Source organism: Medicago sativa, chromosome 3 (assembly GCF_051527215.1).
Source record: "Medicago sativa cultivar Bolivia chromosome 3, Bolivia_mono, whole genome shotgun sequence".
NCBI classification, from domain to species: domain Eukaryota; kingdom Viridiplantae; phylum Streptophyta; class Magnoliopsida; order Fabales; family Fabaceae; genus Medicago; species Medicago sativa.
Window position 1 is genome coordinate 10,364,690 of NC_140751.1, and position 20,886 is coordinate 10,385,575.

Genomic DNA, 20,886 nt, shown 5'->3' on the forward strand with positions numbered 1-20,886 from the left:
AAAAGTAGTGATTGAAAATTTATAGGGACTAAAAGTTGAAGGAAAATTTTTATAGGGACTAAAATGAAAAGGTGATATATTTATAGGGACCAAAAACATATTTAACCCATAAAAAAATGATAATACTGCAAAGATGAAAAACGGCTGTAGGTAAAATGAATGAAAAAAATGGATGACATGACTTATTATTATTGAGTGTATTAAAAGAGTGTGTTAGTGGGTGTGACCCTAACATTTCTCTAAAAACATCTTCAAATAAAGATATATTAAGAGTAGTTTTTAAAAAATATATGTTCTTCTTTGAAAAAAAATGTTATGAGAGGGGTGAGAAAATAAGTATAAAAACATGAAGGTAATATACTAAGAATATATCTATTAACAATATATGAAAGTTGAAGTACATAAAAAATTTCATAATGGTCTCCTTAATTTTAATTGCATAATGGTCATTTTGCAAATTTCAATTTAATTGTTTTAAAAAAATTAAAAATTAATTATGGGATAATGATCATCACAACCGTAACAAATTTCCATGGATAACTATGAAATTAATTAATTTGTTAAAAAATTATGGATAATGGTCATCATAACTCTGTCAAATTTTCACGGATAGCTATGAAATCAATTTATTTGTTTTATAAAAAATGACTTAAAAACAAATATTATGGAAATGGAAAAATTTCTTGTTTGGAAGGTTTCACTGAGAAAAGCATCCAAACCAGGCTCTCTCTCTCTAAAGCGTCGCTCTACCTTCTCTCTTAACCAAACCACCGCTGACCTTCTTCCTTTGCCTCCCTTCATCCAAACCCTTCTTTAAAAATGTAGATCTGAACTCAAGTGGTGTGATCGACCACTCCAGTGTCGCGTCACCACCACCCTCGTACCCTAAAAGGGGCGGTTGCAGCAATCGTCAACGGTCCTTCAATGCCTCGACTTTCGGTTCTGTTGTCCTTAGAATCACAACTGTTCATGGTTGTGTTTTTTTGAAATATCCGTTCGGTTGTTGTTTTGCTTGTTTCCAGTGGTGGTTTCTTGGATTACGACTGTTCTTTGGCAGATCTCTGACGAACTAGGTGACACGGTCGTAGTCACGATGCATTCTATTTGTTTAGAAGTGTTGTTCTGGTTTAGTTTCTCTTCACCACTGTTATATCTATTGGTTAACTTTTGGGTGGTTCCTGTAACACCCTACTTCCCGACGATAAATATTAAATAATAAGAATTTATTTAATAATAAGGATGTTACATAACTCAACATTATATCACAAAATAATAATTAAAATATTTTCTTTTAAAATAAATTCATAGTAGAAGAAGAAAATCATTCATTGATCTCTTAATAAATTCATACTTGCATTCCAACAATCATAAATAGGTAATAATAAAGTTTCCAAGATTCAACTCAAAATCTAATTGAATTTAAATCGTCAATCTCAATCTTAGTGTTACAATATTAGAGCTCGTAGAGACTACATGCTTATTCAGCTACCAAATAACAGAACTAAACAGAGGGCATCCCCTCATCTCCACCTTCTAAAACGTTCCACAACTACTCCTCGTCAACCTGGGTATCTGTACTTAAAGTACAGTCGCCATACGGAAAACAACAAAACAAAATAAGGGGTGAGAAATTCTAATAATAAGGGAAAGCACACACATTAAATAAATATCAAGAATAGTATAATCTTCATTATCTCATCGTCTCAACAATCATTATGTATACTCTCTTCCTTTCACATGTCACAACAACACATCATTTTCACACATAAACAATTAGCATAAACATCAAGAATTACACATCATTCATGACGTCACCAAATTACTAAATATCACTGTGTATATGCGAAGATGCAACTCTTTCCTAACACCTATATGCATGCCGGTACCGGTCTCTACTCACCAAAATTGTATGTCAGAGTTTTATTACTGAACATACACGTCACCAGAATCGTCACCAAAATCCTAATCATGATATGATGCATGAAGAAATTTACCAAATACAACACCATAAAAATTATATATTTACTCACCAATAACGTCACCAAAATTTATATAGTTACTCACCAACAATGTCAACAGAATTTATACAATTACTCACCAACTGTCACTAGAATTTATATAATTACCCACCAATAACGTCACCAGAATTTATATAATTACTCACCAACAACGTCACCCGAATTTATATAATTACTCACCAATAACGTCACCATAACTTATATAATTACTCACCAATAGCATCACCAGAATTTATATGTTTACTCACCAATATCATCATCATTAATCATATAGTGTCTCCTCTCTATACAACTAGGTTCTTCCTCACCATCGTCACTAACTCTTTGCACTTATTCTTCCCATTAAAGCGACTTTATATCTTATTACCTCGTTCTCACATTCGTCGTCATTTATACATCGATCATTCTCTTAACCTTAACTTTGTTCTATTTTAAAGTTATTATCTCATCATATAGTTACATTCTCCTCACTAAGACTTCATTTTAATTTAAGGAGTTATTCTCTCGATACCGGTCGTTATTATTATCGTCAAACATTATAACTATTACCTCATTCACTCTTATCATCCCTCATTCATTCTACCTTGGGTCATTATCCCTTTAGTGATTCGTTATCTTGCATCATCGCTAATATTACCCCTACATGATTATTTAATTAACACACAACTTTCTATTTTCATTTTATTTCATCTTATCAATTCTCTCAATATCATCTATCCTCTTAAATCGACCACACTCATTTCATTTTATCCTAAGGTTGTTACTTCACCAATGTCATTCTTCCTAACATTATCTCCTATGTTAACTTACGCCCTTATTTTTCCAATTACCTTTGTCTTATCTCTTCACCTAACATCTTCATATATTGACTCATCTTCTTCACCGTCTATTGCCTTAGGCCACTAACATCATATGCTTGTTTTACTTAGTTTTGTACTCTTTAATTTTAACTTATATTATTAGAATTAACCTTTATTCCTAGATTCTTTTATTACCTCCGTCTCCTGTCTATGAACTATTCCTAATACAATCCGATTTTCTTCATTAATTCTCTAATTCGACCTTGCTATTTACACCGTTGATCTTATCAAATTATTCATGAGTAACTCGGTATTCATCCTTACCGCGACGGACATCTCTCACCATATCCTTTTATTCAACCTACTCCCCTCTATCATCGGTCACCTACACCTCATCGTATCTTTATCATTACCATTTTACCTTGACTCTTCTTCTCTTCAACCTAACAACTTTCTTACATTCTCACTCTTCATATATACTCGTCGCTACATTTATCCTTTACTATAATATACTATTATTTTCATCTTTATTAGTTCATGAATTAACCTCTTACAACTCTTTGTACTTTACATTCAAGTCTTTCATAAGCATCATTTATTACGTCGTTCATCATCGTCATATAAAATTTATACTATCATTATACCTCATTGTTTTATCTTGGTTTTCGGGTGTCAAACATTGATTACGTTTGAACCTTTTAAACCGGTGATATCTTATTTTTTCTTGGGAAGGGAAAAAGTAAGCAAAACCCTTGAGAATCGAGGTCCGGGAGTTGTTTTCGCTACGGGAAGGTGTTAGGCACCCATAACGACTATAGTATCCTATAGGAACCGTCTTTACTTTCTACGCGCGCGCTTTATTTTTAAATGCTATTTTGAAAGAAAATATGAGGCCTAAAAGTATTCTAAGTGAAGAATTGGAGGGATTTTTTATTTTAGTTGAATTGAAGGAATTTTGTTCCTTGCCTACGTACCCGTTTAAGGGATCAAATCCACCGTAGTTCTCTTCCAAAAAATGTTTTTTGTTTTTGTTGGTTGATTTTAAGTTTGAAAATTGGAATTTGAAGAATAAGAGAGAGGCCTCAAGGGCATAAGATTGGAAACATGTGAGGTGAGATTAGTTATTTAGCAAAATGTGGTCTAAGTATGGTTAAGGTTCATTAAAATTTGATTAAGAAAAGAAAAGGAAAATTCAATGGGATTTTGATCCCAAGGTTTCTTTGGAAAATTATTTGAATGATGTTGTTCATATTTTTTGGAAACTTAATTTTTCTAAGGGTAAATCCTAAGCATTCATCTAAACATACGATCCTAAACATACATCTAAACATGCATATTCTAGCTATATACCTAAAGTGATGTGTGTGCATGTGTCGGTGCTTGTGTCGGTGTACATCATTAGAGTCCATTGTCCTTATTACATCATGCCCTAGTTACATTCTATGGTCTTGCAAGAACTAAAATGACATGAAAGTAAAATATTACAAGAACTCCTAAATCCTTACATTCTAATTTTTGCATGAAATTGAAACTTGAAGTGCAAGAAATTAAAGTGGATGAAGAGATGAGATATGGAATGAAATGGGAATGCTTATGGAGAATATGAGACATGAAATGAAAATGGTTAGTAACACATGATAATATCACAAGAAATAAAGCAAGAAAGACACTATAGCACGAAGCATAGAAAATAACCCAAAATAAAGGCAAAATGAGTGCAAACATGACTAAAATTTGCTCATAAAGTGCAAGACTCATATGACTTATAATCCTCACATTCCAACACATTTTAAAGGTTTAGAATCTGATTTTGGAATGGGAATTAAGGCAACATGACTAACTTGACATTTTAGAAGCAAACTTAGGCACATTTACATTACTTATTTACACAAGTAACTTGTAAACTAAGTAACCTACCAAGATTCACAATTATGCAATAATATCAAGCACAAACAGTGGCTAAAACTCCATAAAAGCAAGTGGCATAGGTCACAAATGTTCATCAAGGAATTGGAATTGGAATCAAGCAAATTTCTATCAATTTTTAGCACAAAATATCACAAAATAGCGAGAAAATTAACACTTTATTTTTTAACTAATTTTTAATATGTAAAAATTATCACAACATGCTACAAAATTATCAAGAAGCCTATATGAATTTTTAGGTATTTTTTAAAGTTTTTTTTGGACTAAAAAGTACAAGAAAATTACTAGTTAACAAGAATGGTAAAAAAAGCTACACATATTTTTTATCAAGTTTTATTATGCAACAAGGTTATAAAACATCAAGAAAGTTATCAAGAATTGGTGAAAATTTATTTGGAATTTCTTAACAAGAATTTGACACGCAAGAGGTGCAAAGAGCATGCAACGTGGTGCAGACAGCAAGAAAATGAAGAAACAGACGAAATCCAGCAAAAGAGACCCAGGCCCAAGGCTAAGCATGGCTTCGGATCATCAGGACGTCTGAGGATCGTTGGATTGATCCACATGGATCAGATCCAAGATCCAGAGGCTACAGCATGCGACGGAACACCAGACCACCGTAGGCGAGCGCACATAGGATTAGGAGCAGGTATAAAAGCAAAATGTATGAAGGAACCAACACAAATCATGCTCGTTTCTCTCTCTAGGGTAAGTTAGAGAGAGAAGCTCTCTCCTCTTTCAACAAAACAACGGCCGGATTCTGGATTTGTTCGCCGGAAAGTTCAAATTCTCGCCGGAATCTTCATCTTCTCCGGCGAGAAGCGTAGATTCCGACGAGTTTTACAACCGTCCAATCTCAAAGATTTTTACATCTTTTTAAAGCTTTTATCGTTCTAAAGACGAATCCGGCCTCTGTTTTGTGAAAAAGAAAGGCATCGAAACCTAGATCTACATTCCTTTTGATTTCGAAACCAAAAACAAACGGAGAAAAAAGGAGAGGAAGGTGCGGTACCTCGGTGATGGACAGAGAAACGATGGACTGAGAGGAAAGAGCTTCACGCGTCTTCGAAATCGAACAAGAAGGCTGAGGGAATCCTTTGCTTTCACCTTCGTTTTCTTCTTGTGCTGCGATCTATCTTCCTTTTCACTCCTTCTGTAATTGTTGTCACGTTGCAGTTTGAACCGTTTTTGATTCGGAATCCGAGATGAATCGGTTTCACCTTCTTCTTCTCTTTCGTATCTTGCTCTTTGTGAATTTGCTGGATTCGTCACTTTTTAGCTTCGATCCTTGTTCTTCTCAGTCACAGCTTCGTGATCGTGTTGAGTTCGTCACGATTTGTGGCGGACCTGCGCTTGAATTGCGAAGTGGTGGATTCGATGATGAAGGTTCTATGACGAATCTCTGAGAATCGCCATGTATCAATTGGAACGGTTTGTATTGTGTTGTCGATTCTTCTGGAGAATTGTTTGGTTTATGGATGAAGATGAAGATGAATCTTCATCTTGTTCTTGAGAGTTTGTTACTGATTTTCGTTCTTTGATCTGGTGAATGGAGGAGAGAGAATGGGAAAGTTGTTTGTGATGAGTTGGAATGTAATGATTGCCTCTGCAGAATTTTGGTGAGTTGGCCTGCTTTATAGCTGACACTTGTATGGACTGGACCAATAGACTGTTGACATGTGGCATAACTAACTCTTGGACCAATTGGAACCTGACACGTGGCACTGGACTATGACTTGGACAAAAATGGACTAAAATGCAATTAACTAAACTAAAGGGATTAAACTGCAATTTTTAACAAAAATGACTTAAAATGAAAATTAAAAATAAAATGAATTAAAATTGGTAACCGGAAAATAACGTAAAGTGAAACGATTAAAATTGACAAAACGGACTAAAACGAACCAATGGCCTAAATGAGGTACTTTAAAGTAACCTCTCTCTGCCGAAATTTCGTGTGAAATGACCAAAATGCCCCTGGGGCTAAAACGACTGAAAATGACTCAGATGCAATTTCAAAAAAGGATTTTTAACAAGACATTAAAGCAAGAACTTATACACACAAAATTAACAGACTCAGAGACAATTTTAAGGGTTTAAACAGAGCTTTGACACTTAAAAAGACTAAAATGCCCCTAGGGGCAAAACTGACTCAAAATGACTTCAAATGCAATTTTTAAAATGGACTTTGACATAGAATTGAAATAAGGACTTATTCAAACCAATTGAAGAGACTCAAACAATTTTTCAAAGATTGAAAGAAATTTTAACATGGGAAATGACTAAAATGCCCCTAGGGGCAAAACTGACTCAGAATGACTTCAAATGCAAATTTTGAACTGGATTTTTGACATAGAATGGAACAGAGACTTATTCAAATTCCTTGAAAGGACTCAAACAAATTTTAAAAAAAAACTGAAGGGAATTTTGACATAGGAAATGACTAAAATACCCTTACATGTGAATTTTGCAAATAACATTGAAATAAAATGCAGAGAAAAATGCAATTGATCAGAGTCATATCAAATGGCTTGAAATGCAAGAAAAGAAGAATTGAGTTGGCATTTTTAGGTCCAAAATGAGGGTATAACACTCATCATATTACAACTTTAATATCTCATACATCGATTGTCATACCCCAATTTTTGACCTAAGGATCCTGCATTCATACACTGACACGTGCCCTTCGATCCTGACCAGTCTCTGACTTTTCAGTGAAAATTCGACAGAGAGGTATTTTAAAATACCTCATGTTTGAATTCGAGTCGGGCCCTCTTCGCTCTCTATTTTATTTATTCAATTCCATCTTTTATTTAAGTTTTTTTAATCAACTAACTTTAATTAAAAATATTTCTTTTAATTTAATTTTAGTCTCATCCTTTCTAGTCTTTATCCTTTTCATTTTATTATAGTTCTTATTTCATTTTATTATTATTTTCATAATTGTCCAATAATGTCCAAAAATAAGTCCAAATTCATAATATAGCCTGTCGCAGGTTCATCAGTTCCAATCCAGTTTTTCACACGCCTATCTCCAGCATTCTTCATGGAACAGAATTCACATTCAGCCCATTCCAATCCAAAGCTACAACTTTTTTCTGCTTCTTTGAAACAAACCCTAGCCTAAAACCCTCCACTATAAATTAAACATGCAGCTGCACAACCAAGGGAGCCAATTTTAAACGCACAATCAGAGGCCGATTTCACAACACAAATTCATCAACCAATTTCACAGAACCAACATTTACCATAAACCATTTTCACACAAACACAATCCCAAACCAATCAAAATCCCAATCGTACAAACCTAATAACTCAAAGCCCAATTCCATCGACACAACATCAAATCCTCAGCAGCCAATTTCAGATCGTCGACGACAACAACATCATTCCAACCGTCACTCACACAACTGAATACCAACCCCACACCCCCTCTCCAAGCCGATTCATCGGAGTCAAACAATCACGCACAAAACATACAGGCACAACGGAAGCAGACACGGTAACAACACCTAACACAGTAGCAGAACCGAATTCAACAACAACGAAGACGGCACAAAATCGGACGACACAACTGAACCGGCTCCCATCCAGGCAGAAGCTGATCGACAAGACACACCAATCCTAAGCCGAAATCAAAAAGGAGACTTTCAAAAGGTAGTATTTATTCTTTCTTTTAGATTTAGGGTTGTGATAGTTGACTTTAGAAATTTTAGGTGTGAAAATAGAGAGCAGGAGAAGAAACAGCGAAAAAAAAGGCTTGACAGTGACCGACGGCGGCGCCGCCACCCTTGGCCGGCCAACCGCCGCCGGAAAACTCATGGGGAGGGGAAGAACACTTAAGAGAGAAGACGGGAGAGTGATAAGAGAGGAGAGAGAAACAGACTTCAAAAATGAATGATATGGGTCTCACAACCCTTATATATCCTTTTGAACCGGTTCGACCGACACACCCACAAACCGACCTGCACCCATAAAGGTAACACCTTCCCTTTATGTAACTAACCCCCGAACCCTAAATCTTTTTCAAAATGTGGGGTGTTTGAACTTTTTTCCCCTTTTCTTAAAAATTAAATGTTCGGTCGTGAAATAAATTTAGTGACTCAAAAAGCTAATCGAATAGCCTTGATCTCCGAAAAATGACACGACAGAAATGGCGACTTCACTGGGGATGCCTAAGAGGGTTAAGCCTAACTTGGATTTGTTTAAAATTTTGTGCTATTACTTGCTAAAAAAATAAGAATAAAAGATGGAAATACGTGTATGTATATTCTCTCCTTCTTTCTTCTTTCTTTTAACGTGAGTGGTGAGATAAGTCCTACACTCGGACTTGAGGGAAATTAAGACAGGATCGGGTATAATCATAGTTTCCATGCCAAGAGTACTCTTCGGTATTGGTACATGTGATAACCCACTCAATGGAGGGATCTTGGAGGTATACTTTTGTCGACGTGAGTACTCGCGTATGGCATGTTACTTTCAAGTAACCGTCGAAGTTGAGAACCTTTAGTCACCTTTAACCCATCTTGGCCTTTTAGGACGTAGTGTGGTGGCTAGTCGAGAGTACTCTCGTATTGGTTGACACGCGATACTACACCCAAACGAGACTAACCTACAAATATTGTTGGAACGAGAGTACTCTCGTCACCTAACAAATATTCGGAAGTGGTTGAGAACTTTGGGAACTTGGTAGAACCCTTGTTACAAGTGCAAATGGAAACCTTAGTCCTTACCAAATGGCGTTGTTACCCTTGACTCCATTATCATGGACCTTAAACCGCACCATGTTTTCACCGTTTGTATTAGCATAATCATGCATACATGCATTCATAAACAAACTCTTTTTTCTCGTTAAAAAAAATACTGAAGGACCTAGATAAGCCCTTGTAAACATCAGAGGTGTAGACCTTATAAGGAAGGACACCAAGGGAACTGTTTGTCTTTGGCTTTGCTTTTGAGGGAACTGTTTTCAACATTTCAAATTATTAAATGAAACAATATTCCTTATGATGTTTACAATTACTTTGACAAGTCCTTCGAAAAAATGTGTCTATTTTTGCATAAGCATCTTGCATTCCATAGTCTCAATTCCGAGTCTCACAAATCTTCCTTCTCCATGAAGGGTCAACCTATCTCAAAAGTGTCATGGCGTCCTCGTCCGAAACCAACTCGCATGTACAACACTCGAGCAATCATAAAGAGAAGATGGATTTTCTCGAGCAAGAAAATCAATTGCTCCGGGAGGAAATGGCAGCCATGCAGACCAAGATGGACGAAATGACTGAATTAATGAAGCACTGACGGTTGCTCAAGCACGTCCTCCTCCTCCTCCTATCAGGACTCTAGCCGAAATTGTTTCTACTGGCCCCAAATGGACGTTTTGTGCCGATACTCCGGAGTACTCTACACCGCAACGTTCCGTACCTTGGTTCCCACCTCTTACTGCTGGCAAAATACTCCGTCCCATTGCTTGTGAGGCTCAGATGCCTACTTTTCAACGTGCAACTCATGTTCCTTAGCAAGTTACGACGATTCCTCCAGCTGTCGTGACCTACTCAGCACCCGCCGTTCATATTATCCCACAACAAGAGGAATCCATCTTCCATTCTGGGAGTGTGGGGGCCTATGACAGAGTTAATGACTTGCAGCAAAAATATGATGAAATTCAGCGAGATGTGAGAGCCCTCCATGGAAAGAAAGGGTTTGAGAAATCTGCTTACGATCTCTGTTTGGTGCCGAACGTACAGATACCACACAAGTTCAAGGTACCGGATTTCGAGAAGTATAAAGGGAACTCCTGTCCTGAAGAACATCTAACAATGTATGTGAGAAGAATGTCTGCCTATGCCAAGGATGATCCAATCCTTATCTATTACTTTCAAGAGAGTTTGGCCAGTCCTGCTTCAAAGTGGTACATGAATCTAGACAAAACAAGGATTCAAACTTTCCGTGATCTGTGTGATGCATTTGTAGAACAATACAGTTACAATTTGGATATGGCCCTAGACCGAAGCGATCTTCAGGCTATGACTCAGGGAGACAAAGAAACGTTCAAGGAATATGCTCAGCGGTGGAGAAATTTCACTGCCCAGGTCAGCCCGCGTATAGAAGAGAAGGAGATGACCAAACTTTTCTTGAAGACTCTCAATCAGTTCTACTACAAGAAGATGGTCGGAAGTGCGCCCAAAAACTTTGCAGAGATGGTCGGTATGGGTGTACAGCTGGAAGAAGGAGTCCGAGAAGGACGACTGGTCAATGAAAGTGTCCCTGCTGGCAGTTCAAAAGAGAAAGACCAGGGAGTGAATATGGTGAAAGGTCAGCAAGTCAATCCACATCACCAGGCTCAAAAAACACCGCAGCATGATCCGATTCCTATAAAATATACGGCTTTGCTTCCACAGTTGCTCGAAAGGAATCTAGTCCAGACCAAGGCGCCTCCTTCGGTACCAACAAGATTGCCAGCATGGTATAGACCTGACCTTTTCTGTACCTTCCATCAAGGGGCACCTGGCCATGATATTGAACATTGTAATGCAATGAAGAAGGCAGTTCAAAATTTGATCCGGACCAACCGCCTGACCTTCTAAGACTTAACACAGGGAATGGTTAGCTGTAATTGGGTCGCTGTTGACGTTACTTCCGCTGTTTTTGTTCAGATAATGTTTGTTTGTTGCTTTTCGCTTTTCAAAAAAATCCTTTCGTCCCGCCCGAGATGAAAGTGAACTTGTGTAGGGCTTTTTGCTTTAAGTATTTTCATCGTTAATAAAAAGGTCGTTTTGATCCCGACTTTGTTTTTTATTTTGTGCTTGTTTTGGAAAAATGGTAATACAAAAAAACAAAAAAAATAATCATTCTCAAATATCTGCATAATCATAATTTATACTTATTTGTCAAAATCAATAATCAAATCATGCATTAATAAACCCGTTGAACGCATTAACCATGTCCTCTCTTCCAACTTTGAGTTCCCTGTGTCTGAAGCTGAAGAAGGGAAGGAAGAGACTCCCGATGAAATCTCTCACATACTGGGGCATCTTAGCCCTCGAGGCTGCAAACAAATATTAAGAAGATTGTCCAGAAGATGACATTCACTCACAAAGACTGGCATGAGATGTTACCGTTGACTCGCATGGATATCGTACTTCAGTACACATTTCAACAAGGGCAACCCCCCTCCTTCCCCAATATGCAACTTGGAGGTCATGCTTCCTGTGGAGGTCGAAGTTCCGTCAATAGGAGTTCTGCTAAAATCCAAGCTTGATCGATTTGAAACGCATGACGACCTTGTACAAATATATCAAGAGAAGTTTGAAACAAGCTTCTAACAAAAAGGTTCGTCCCTATGAATTTCAAGAAGGGAACTTTGCACTGTTTTCTAACCAGACTCCAGGGGCAAGTGGATGCCTAACTATGAAGGCTCGTGTGCAATGACTTTTACTACTATGGATGATGACGAACTCACAAATCTTGTGAGTGTCGGTGCAGTCAAGAAATACTTTGTAAAAATAAAAGCTCGATAAGTCCAAACCTGAAAAGGCGGCTTAGGCAAAAATGAGCGTCTCGGTGGACTGAAAACCCGAAAGGGCGGTCCAGGCAAAAATTAGAGACATGAACAAAAATGATGATTATCCTGATAGATTGAAAACCCGAAAAGGGCGATCTATGCAAAAGTTAAGGATCATGACAAAGTAACTGCATCAGTCAGGCACAATCCACTGGGGGCATCCAGCTATCAGAAGACCTCTGATTTGAAGCATCTGCAGGTCAAACACTCGGAACTGGGGCATTCAAAGTTGTTAGGGAGTATAACGGTTATTGTGATCAATGTACCTTTCATTATATTTACCATTTTCCAATTTTTTTTAAAGATCCGTGGGGCCACGCCATTGGTAGGCCACCACTCAATTAATCAAATTTGAGCATGTGCCCATTTATTTGGAGCTCTTATTTATTCTATTTGCAAAGTTTCTTCTATTTTTGATGGCAATACTTGAAGCAAAAAAAAAATATTCAAAATACAAAACTTTTTTTTACATCTTTTGAAAAGTGTGAACAACAAACACACTCTCTTTGAACTCGTGAGTAGGTGAAGCGTACATCAACATCCGCCTCGAGAACGGTTACGTAGAGAAACATGGCTAAGCACTATATGGAGGACCTCTGCTTTGAGCAAGATGCTGTCACAGTCCAAAAATAAAAAAAAATACAAAAAAATAAAAGCTCGCTAAGTTGAAAACCCGAAAGGGCGGCTTAGGCAATAGAGAGCGTCCCGGTGGACTGAAAACCCGAAAGGGCGGTCCAGGCAAAAATTAGGGGCATAAAAAAGGAATATACTCCCGGTGGACTGAAAACCTGAAAGGGCGGTCCAGACAAAAGTTAGGGATTTTCAAAACAAAAAAGTATACAAAAACATGACTGTTGAAGCATGCCAAGGGAAAAGCACTCCGCGCTGATTTACAAATGGCGACTTCTTCCAGACTTTTGGTTAAACAACGGGCTTTCTCCCCAGTAGGAATCAGTTGCTACCTTGTGCCGGGTTTTACACCATCAACGGCTCGACTTGTTCACATAATATCATCCCCAATAAAGTTTGCCGAGTGTTTGTACTGCGATGTCAGTCTGTCTCCCATCTTACCTGTCTTGTTCGTTTCATCGAATCTCACTTGTCTTATTCACTTATACAGTTATACAAAGTTGTACATACAATCATACATTCATACATTAATACTTTCACACATGCATACATAACATATACACAATACCAATTCGTACATGGTTGCATCAGTCACCCAGAGTCATGTTCGATCGTGTCTTTTCAGTTTGGTCTCTACTTATCATTGTGTCAAGCCGCAAATTTCTACAAATGAACATCTTGCATTTATCTTCTTATCATCAAAAGTGTCATCCTCAGTGTGTCTGGTCCAGAGATGTCACTCATTACCAAGCCCGGTGGATTCCGGCAAACTTTTTATGAAGTCGAGTGGATTCTCGCAAACCTTATCAAAAGCCGAGTGGATTCTCGCAAAAGTCGAGTGGATTCTCGCAGACCCTCTATCAAAAGCCGAGTGGATTCTCGCAATCCATTTATCAAAAGCCGAGTGGATTCTCGCAAAAGCCGATTGGATTCTCGCATATATTTACCAAGCCGAGTGGATTCTCGCAAACCTTACCAAGCCGAGTGGATTCTCGCAAAAGCCGGGTGGATTCTCGCAAAAGCCGAGTGGATTCTCGTAAAAGCCGGGTGAATTCTCGCAAAGGCCGAGTGGATTCTCGCAAAAGCCGGGTGGATTCTCGCAAAGGCCGAGTGGATTCTTGCAAAAGCCGAGTGGATTCTCGCAAACGCCGAGTGGATTCTCGCAAAAGCCGAGTGGATTCTCGCAACCGTTTATCTTGTTTCAAGCTGCCAGTCCCAAACAACGGACCTCTTGAGTTTATCTTGTTTTAAGCTGCCAGTCCCAAACAACGGACCGTTTGAGTTTAGTTTTGTCTTATTTCAAGCTGCCAGTCCTAAACAATGGACCGTTTGTGTTTACCTTTCATCACATTTCAAACGATCAGTTCCAACCAATGAACAGTTTGAAATCACATTTAATCTTCTCGAAAGCGTCATCCCCAGTTTATCTGTTCCGGTGATGTCACTAATCAATTACCATTTCAATTTCAATTTCAATGGCGTCGTCCCCAGCTTAGCTGTTCAAGTGATGTCACTAACCAAATTTCAATGGTGTCGTCCCCAGCTTAGCTGTTCAAGTGATGTCACTAACCAATTTCAATTTCAATGGTGTCTTCCCCAACTTAGCTGTTCAAGTGATGTCACTAATCAAGTCAATTTCAATGGTGTCGTCCCCAGTTTATCTGTTCTAGAGACGTCGCCAATCAATTTTAAATTCAAAGAGTGTCATCCCCAGCGTCAGCTGTTCCAGAGATGTCGCTAAAAGTTTTGTCTTCATTATGCTATCGTCCCAAACCAATACGGTAGTAGACAATCATTTTCCCCAGTAAAACTACATTCCCCAGCGGAGTCGGATCCCTTTTTCTTCAACGAACTTAGGTATCCCGTTGTTGTTTGTCGTCCAGTCATATTTGTCGTCCTATATACAAGCATTTCACTGGCATTCATAGCATCTTAGGTCCAAAATTGGTGTACTTTGTATTTAAGTCTCTTCGGTCCGATCGAATCAAAGATTTCATCTTCAAATCTCCGGACGAAGAAACTTAAATAGGGGCATCTGTCATACCCCAATTTTTGACTTAAGGATCCTGCATTCATACACTGACACGTGCCCTTCGATCCTGACCAGTCTCTGACTTTTCAATGAAAATTCGACAGAGAGGTATTTTAAAATACCTCATGTTTGAATTCGAGTCAGGCCCTCTTCGCTCTCTATTTTATTTATTCAATTCCATCTTTTATTTAAGTTTTTTTAATCAACTAACTTTAATTAAAAATATTTCTTTTAATTTAATTTTAGTCTCATCCTTTCTAGTCTTTATCCTTTTCATTTTATTATAGTACTTATTTCATTTTATTATTATTTTCATAATTGTCCAATAATGTCCAAAAATAAGTCCAAATTCATAACACAGCCTGTCGCACGTTCATCAGTTCCAATCCAGTTTTTCACACGCCTATCTCCAGCATTCTTCATGGAACAGAATTCACATTCAGCCCATTCCAATCCAAAGCTACAACTTTTTTCTGCTTCTTTGAAATAAACCCTAGCCTAAAACCCCCCACTATAAATTAAACATGCAGCTGCACAACCAGGGGAGCCAATTTTAAACGCACAATCAGAGGCCGATTTTCACAACACAAATTCATCAACCAATTTCACAGAACCAACATTTACCATAAACCATTTTCACACAAACACAATCCCAAACCAATCAAAATCCCAATCGTACAAACCTAATAACTCAAAACCCAATTCCATCGACACAACATCAAATCCTCAGCAGCCAATTTCAGATCGTCGACGACAACAACATCATTCCAACCGTCACTCACACAACCGAGTACCAAACCCACACCCTCTCTCCAAGCCGATTCATCAGAGTCAAACAATCACGCACAAAACAGACAGGCACAACGGAAGCAGACACGGTAACAACACCCAACACAGTAGCAGAACCGAATTCAACAACAACGAAGACGACACCAAATCGGACGACACAACTGAACCGGCTCCCATCCAGGCAGAAGCTGATCGACAAGACACACCAATCCTAAGCCAAAATCAAAAAGGAGACTTTCAAAAGGTAGTATTTATTCTTTCTTTTAGATTTAGGGTTGTGATAGTTGACTTTAGAAATTTTAGGTGTGAAAATAGAGAGCAGGAGAAGAAACAGCGAAAAAAAGGCTTGACAGTGACCGGCGGCGGCGCCGCCACCCTTGGCCGGCCAACCGCCGTCGGAAAACTCATGGGGAGGGGAAGAACACTTAAGAGAGAAGACGGGAGAGTGATAAGAGAGGAGAGAGAAACAGAATTCAAAAATGAATGATATGGGTCTCACAACCCTTATATATCCCTTTGAACCGGTTCGACCCACACACCCACAAACTAACCCGGTTCGGCTCCTTTTGCACTAGGCCCAGCTTCAATTTCATTTTACTCACTGCATACCCCTGCTTGCTGCTGCACCCTCCTGCTGTAATTTTATTTCTTTCGCTTTTTCTTTTTATTTCTTTCGTTAGCATTGATTTTCTTTATTATTCTCATGCATTTTCATTCGTTTAGGTTTATCATTATGCTATTATCATTCATTGCATATTTATTTCTTTATTTTAGTCATTTAGAAAGTGTAAATAGGCTTTAATGTAAATAATTATGTTTTTTTTCTTGTCATTTATTTTTCCGCAGACTTTAGAATGTAAATTAGGTTAAAATGTAATTTATTTATTTATTTTCTTGCAGACCATAGCATGTATAATAGGTTTTATGTAATAGTTTTAGGTGCATGAGTGCGTGCGTGTGTGTATGCCTTTATCCTGCTTGGTAGTTTAGGTAAAAGGTCCTTGTGGTGGTCCAACGCCACCATAAGGTTCCTATGCTTTTATTTTTTATGCTCCGTTAGTTTATTACTCAAAAACAACAAAAACAACACAAATATATATATATATATATATATATATATATATATATATATATATATATATTTTAAATAAACCTTGATCTTAAATCAAGTGACGTCTTTTTTTTGTTTTTATTTTCTTAAATCAAACATTAATCAACTTAATTTCATTTTGAGTCTCTTTTCTTTAATATAAAAAATATAAACAAACTTATTTTGCCACTTGGCTTTTCACTTTAAAACCTTTTCAAAATATTATAAAACACTCAACCAATCAAACGTCAATTTTTACCACGAACTACGTGATTTTGATCCCTCACGGGTACGCAGGCAAAGGACTTGTCCTTCCAAATCAATAAAATGTAGATAAACTAGGTCTCCTTTCTTTTATCATCTCAAACTCCAACAAGCAAGTTATAGCACATTAATTAAATAAGACCAAGAGGTTCCCTTAGAGTACTACGGACATAAAGGGTGCTAACACCTTCCCTTTATGTAACTAACCCCCGAACCCTAAATCTTTTTCAAAATGTGGGGTGTTTGAACTTTTTTCCCCTTTTCTTAAAAATTAAATGTTCGGTCGTGAAATAAATTTAGTGAGTCAAAAAGCTAATCGAATAGCCTTGATCTTCGAAAAAGGACGCGACATCGATTAACATCATACTCTGACAGTTAGCTTCTGATGGTCTTCAAAATCTGATGTCTTCAGACTCTGACTTGCAACTAAGCTTCTCTTGTAAATTCTTTTACTTTAATTTGTTCTTCTTGAACCAATACTATGTTTTAAGACTTATAAATTTTAGTCTATGGTCCTGTACGTTTGAACAAATATTAGCATATCCAATTGAACTTTTAATACCTTGTTATCATCAAAACTCAAAGAGGCATTGTCAAACACATTTTGTTCCAACAAACACTAATAAGAAGAGTGATTGGGCAGAAAGAATTCATCAGAGTCTCCATGCACTAAGACAGTCTGATAAAACTATTGATATGAAAGATGATCAAAGAGTACTGCACAAGTTGATTATGCAGTGCTTCATGCCTAGGGAAGGAGACACTGACTATAGGTTATGGGATCACAACCATTTCCTTCACTTCCTGATCAACAAGTTCAGAATCAACCTCCCTGCATACATCTTCAATTATCTCTGCATATCAATCAAGGAGGGTATCAAGGAAAAGAGGCAAGTACCTTATACCAGACTCATATATGAGATTTTCCATCAAGGGAAACTCCTTCAGAAGCTGCAAAAATTTGATTTGGCTTCTGATGAAGAATTGGGAACATGCACAAGAAGAGTGATCTCTGGAGCTATTCTAGGCAATATAAAGATTATTGAAAAGAAGAAAGTAATCACATCAGAACAAGATCTTCAGACCTCATCCAGACTCTCAGCCTTGATGGAAGACTTCCCTCCAATCTCTAAAGAAGATTCTCTTGATGTGCTTGCCTACTTCATTACTCAATATTATGAAGAAACATGTATTGCTATCACTTGGGACATGATTCCGGATGGTTCTGAGTAAACCTACAAGGCACCGAAAAAGAGGATGATTGAAGCATCTGACAAGCCTAAACCTACTCAGAAGTCTGCTAAGAAGCATCAAGTATCCAAGGTTGCATCTTTTGAAGTTCAGAAGGAGGTTGCAGAGCTTGCACCTGCTGAGATCCTACCAACCATAACAAGAAGTGGAGCTTCTGAGAAAGCATCATCTGCACAAGCTAGAAAGAAGGTGCAGAATCAGAAAAAATCTGCCATCAGGAAGTTGGTGCTTTACCAGATCCTGAAGTAGAGGAAGAAGGGTTAAGCTTGGTAACTAGGGAAGTGAAAGCAAAGAAAGCCAAGGCTGCAGAGCATGTGCTTAATATGACTAAGGAGCTGAAAGATTCAACAGTTTAACAAGCTAAGGAGGTTTTGCAGAGTCACATGCTAGTAAAATCTAAACCTGGAGCTTATGATATTTCAAGACCAGAAGCTGGGAATTCAGGTAATCTTTCACACTCCTCCCCTTCCAAAGTCATAGATTTAGTATCATCAAAACACAGACCTTCACCTTTTAATGAACTAATCCTTAGTCAAACATATACAAATTTACAAAAGGCTAAGACCCCCTCACCATCTACCCTACATCAACCTGACCTTGTATCAAAACCTAAGAAAACATGGATTGGGCCTCTAAATGAGATTCCTCTTCAAACCTGTTTTCCAGGTGAAGAGCCTCAAATCTCTTCTGAGATACCCAATCCAACCTTAGAAGTTGAATTAGAGCAACTAGAAAGGCGCATAACTAAATAAATTTATGAAACTCATGTTCTATCCCAAGCATATGCTGTTAAGATAGCTTCTTATACATCATCCTCAACCCTACCTAAAAACATTTCTTCATCCGCAATAGATGTACTCTCTCAGCATCTGGGTGGTGAACTACCCAAACAATTGTCAACCTAACTTTACAAACAACCTCTGAAACAACAACTGGTCCAATTGTTTCAGAAATTCAACAACCTTTATATCCACATAAAGCCACTGATACAACATCTGATCAAGTTGTGTCAGAACCCCACACAACAACAACAACAACTACCACAAAATCTAAACCACCCTCAAACACCTCAACCCATACTATCTCTGATACATCATCTGTATCAGAAGACAAGCCCATACTTATTTTACCCATACATTTTGCTAAACCAGAAAACAACCCTACATATTATGATGTTCTCATGCTTGAGGCATTAGAAAATATAATCCAACCCGAAATCCAACCTATTAACTCCACTAAAATAGTCTTGACCTTTTATGATAACACTATAGTTATGGATCTATCATCTTCCGATATTCCAGAAGCTGCTATCACAAAAATCCAAACCACATAATCTAGCATTCATCCAACCATTAACCCGCCCACAACCTTAACCTCTAACCTGGTGCTTCAGGGGGTGTGCAAATAGTCTTCAGGAGCTAGTGGAAGCAAGACATCGGGCTATTCACTTGGTGAATTATGAGCCCGATCATATTGTGATCAAGAGTCAAGAGCCTGTATTGGTCCAATTCCAATATAAGATGGAGGCTGACATGCAAGAACAGAAGATGACAACAGAAGCAAGGAAAGCTCAGCTTATGGAAGTGATGCTTGAACAGAGGCGCCAAAGTGAGATTTAAGCTGAGTTAATCAGGAAGCAAGAAGAGCTAGACAGGAAAATGCAGAAGCATCATGAGGAATCCTTGAGAAAGCAAGCAGAATTGTCCAAAGAGCAAGCAATGATGGCAAAGAAGCAAGATCAAGCAAATGCTGGAATTGCTGTCCTCTTAGATATGATGAAGAAGCAACATTAGTCTTAGAAACCTTAGAACATTTAGTTACACACATGTTTATTGTTTCTGTTAAGTATTGCTTTTGATAATTTACTGCCCTTAACACTTTATCTGCTTCTGATATATTTTATGCATCTGAAAGTTTTTGCTTCTGATATATTATGCTATGATTATTTTCATGTTTTATCCACTATTTCTTTACTCTTTTCAATTATTTTTGGTGATGACAAAAGGGGGAGTAAGACATAATAGTGTTTAAGCTATGAGTCCACTAGGTAAATTTTAAAAATTAACTTAAGAACCATCTTCTTATCTCTTAACCTCTGGATTTAATGTGAATTATTTCTGAGTGATGCGTTATTCTATATTTTGGACTTTAAAAGGAATCTAATTAACCTGGATAGAACTTAGGGGGAATTTACAAAACTCACCTTCTGGACTATTAGACTTAGGGGGAGCTTACAAACCTCAAATCCAAAAATCAACTAATTAATTAGATTAACAACAATTGATTCTAAACACTTGTGTTTGTCATGATCAAAAATGGGGAGATTGTTGGAACAAAATGAGTTTAAACAATGCCTCTTGAGGTTTGATGATAACAATGTATTAAAAGTTCAATTGGATATGCTAATATTTGTTCAAGTGTCCAGGACCAAAGACAAAAATTTATTATGTCTTAATAAAAAAATGGCTATGGAAAGGATTCAAATTCATTCCTTCATAGGACATTAACTAAATCAAGCAACA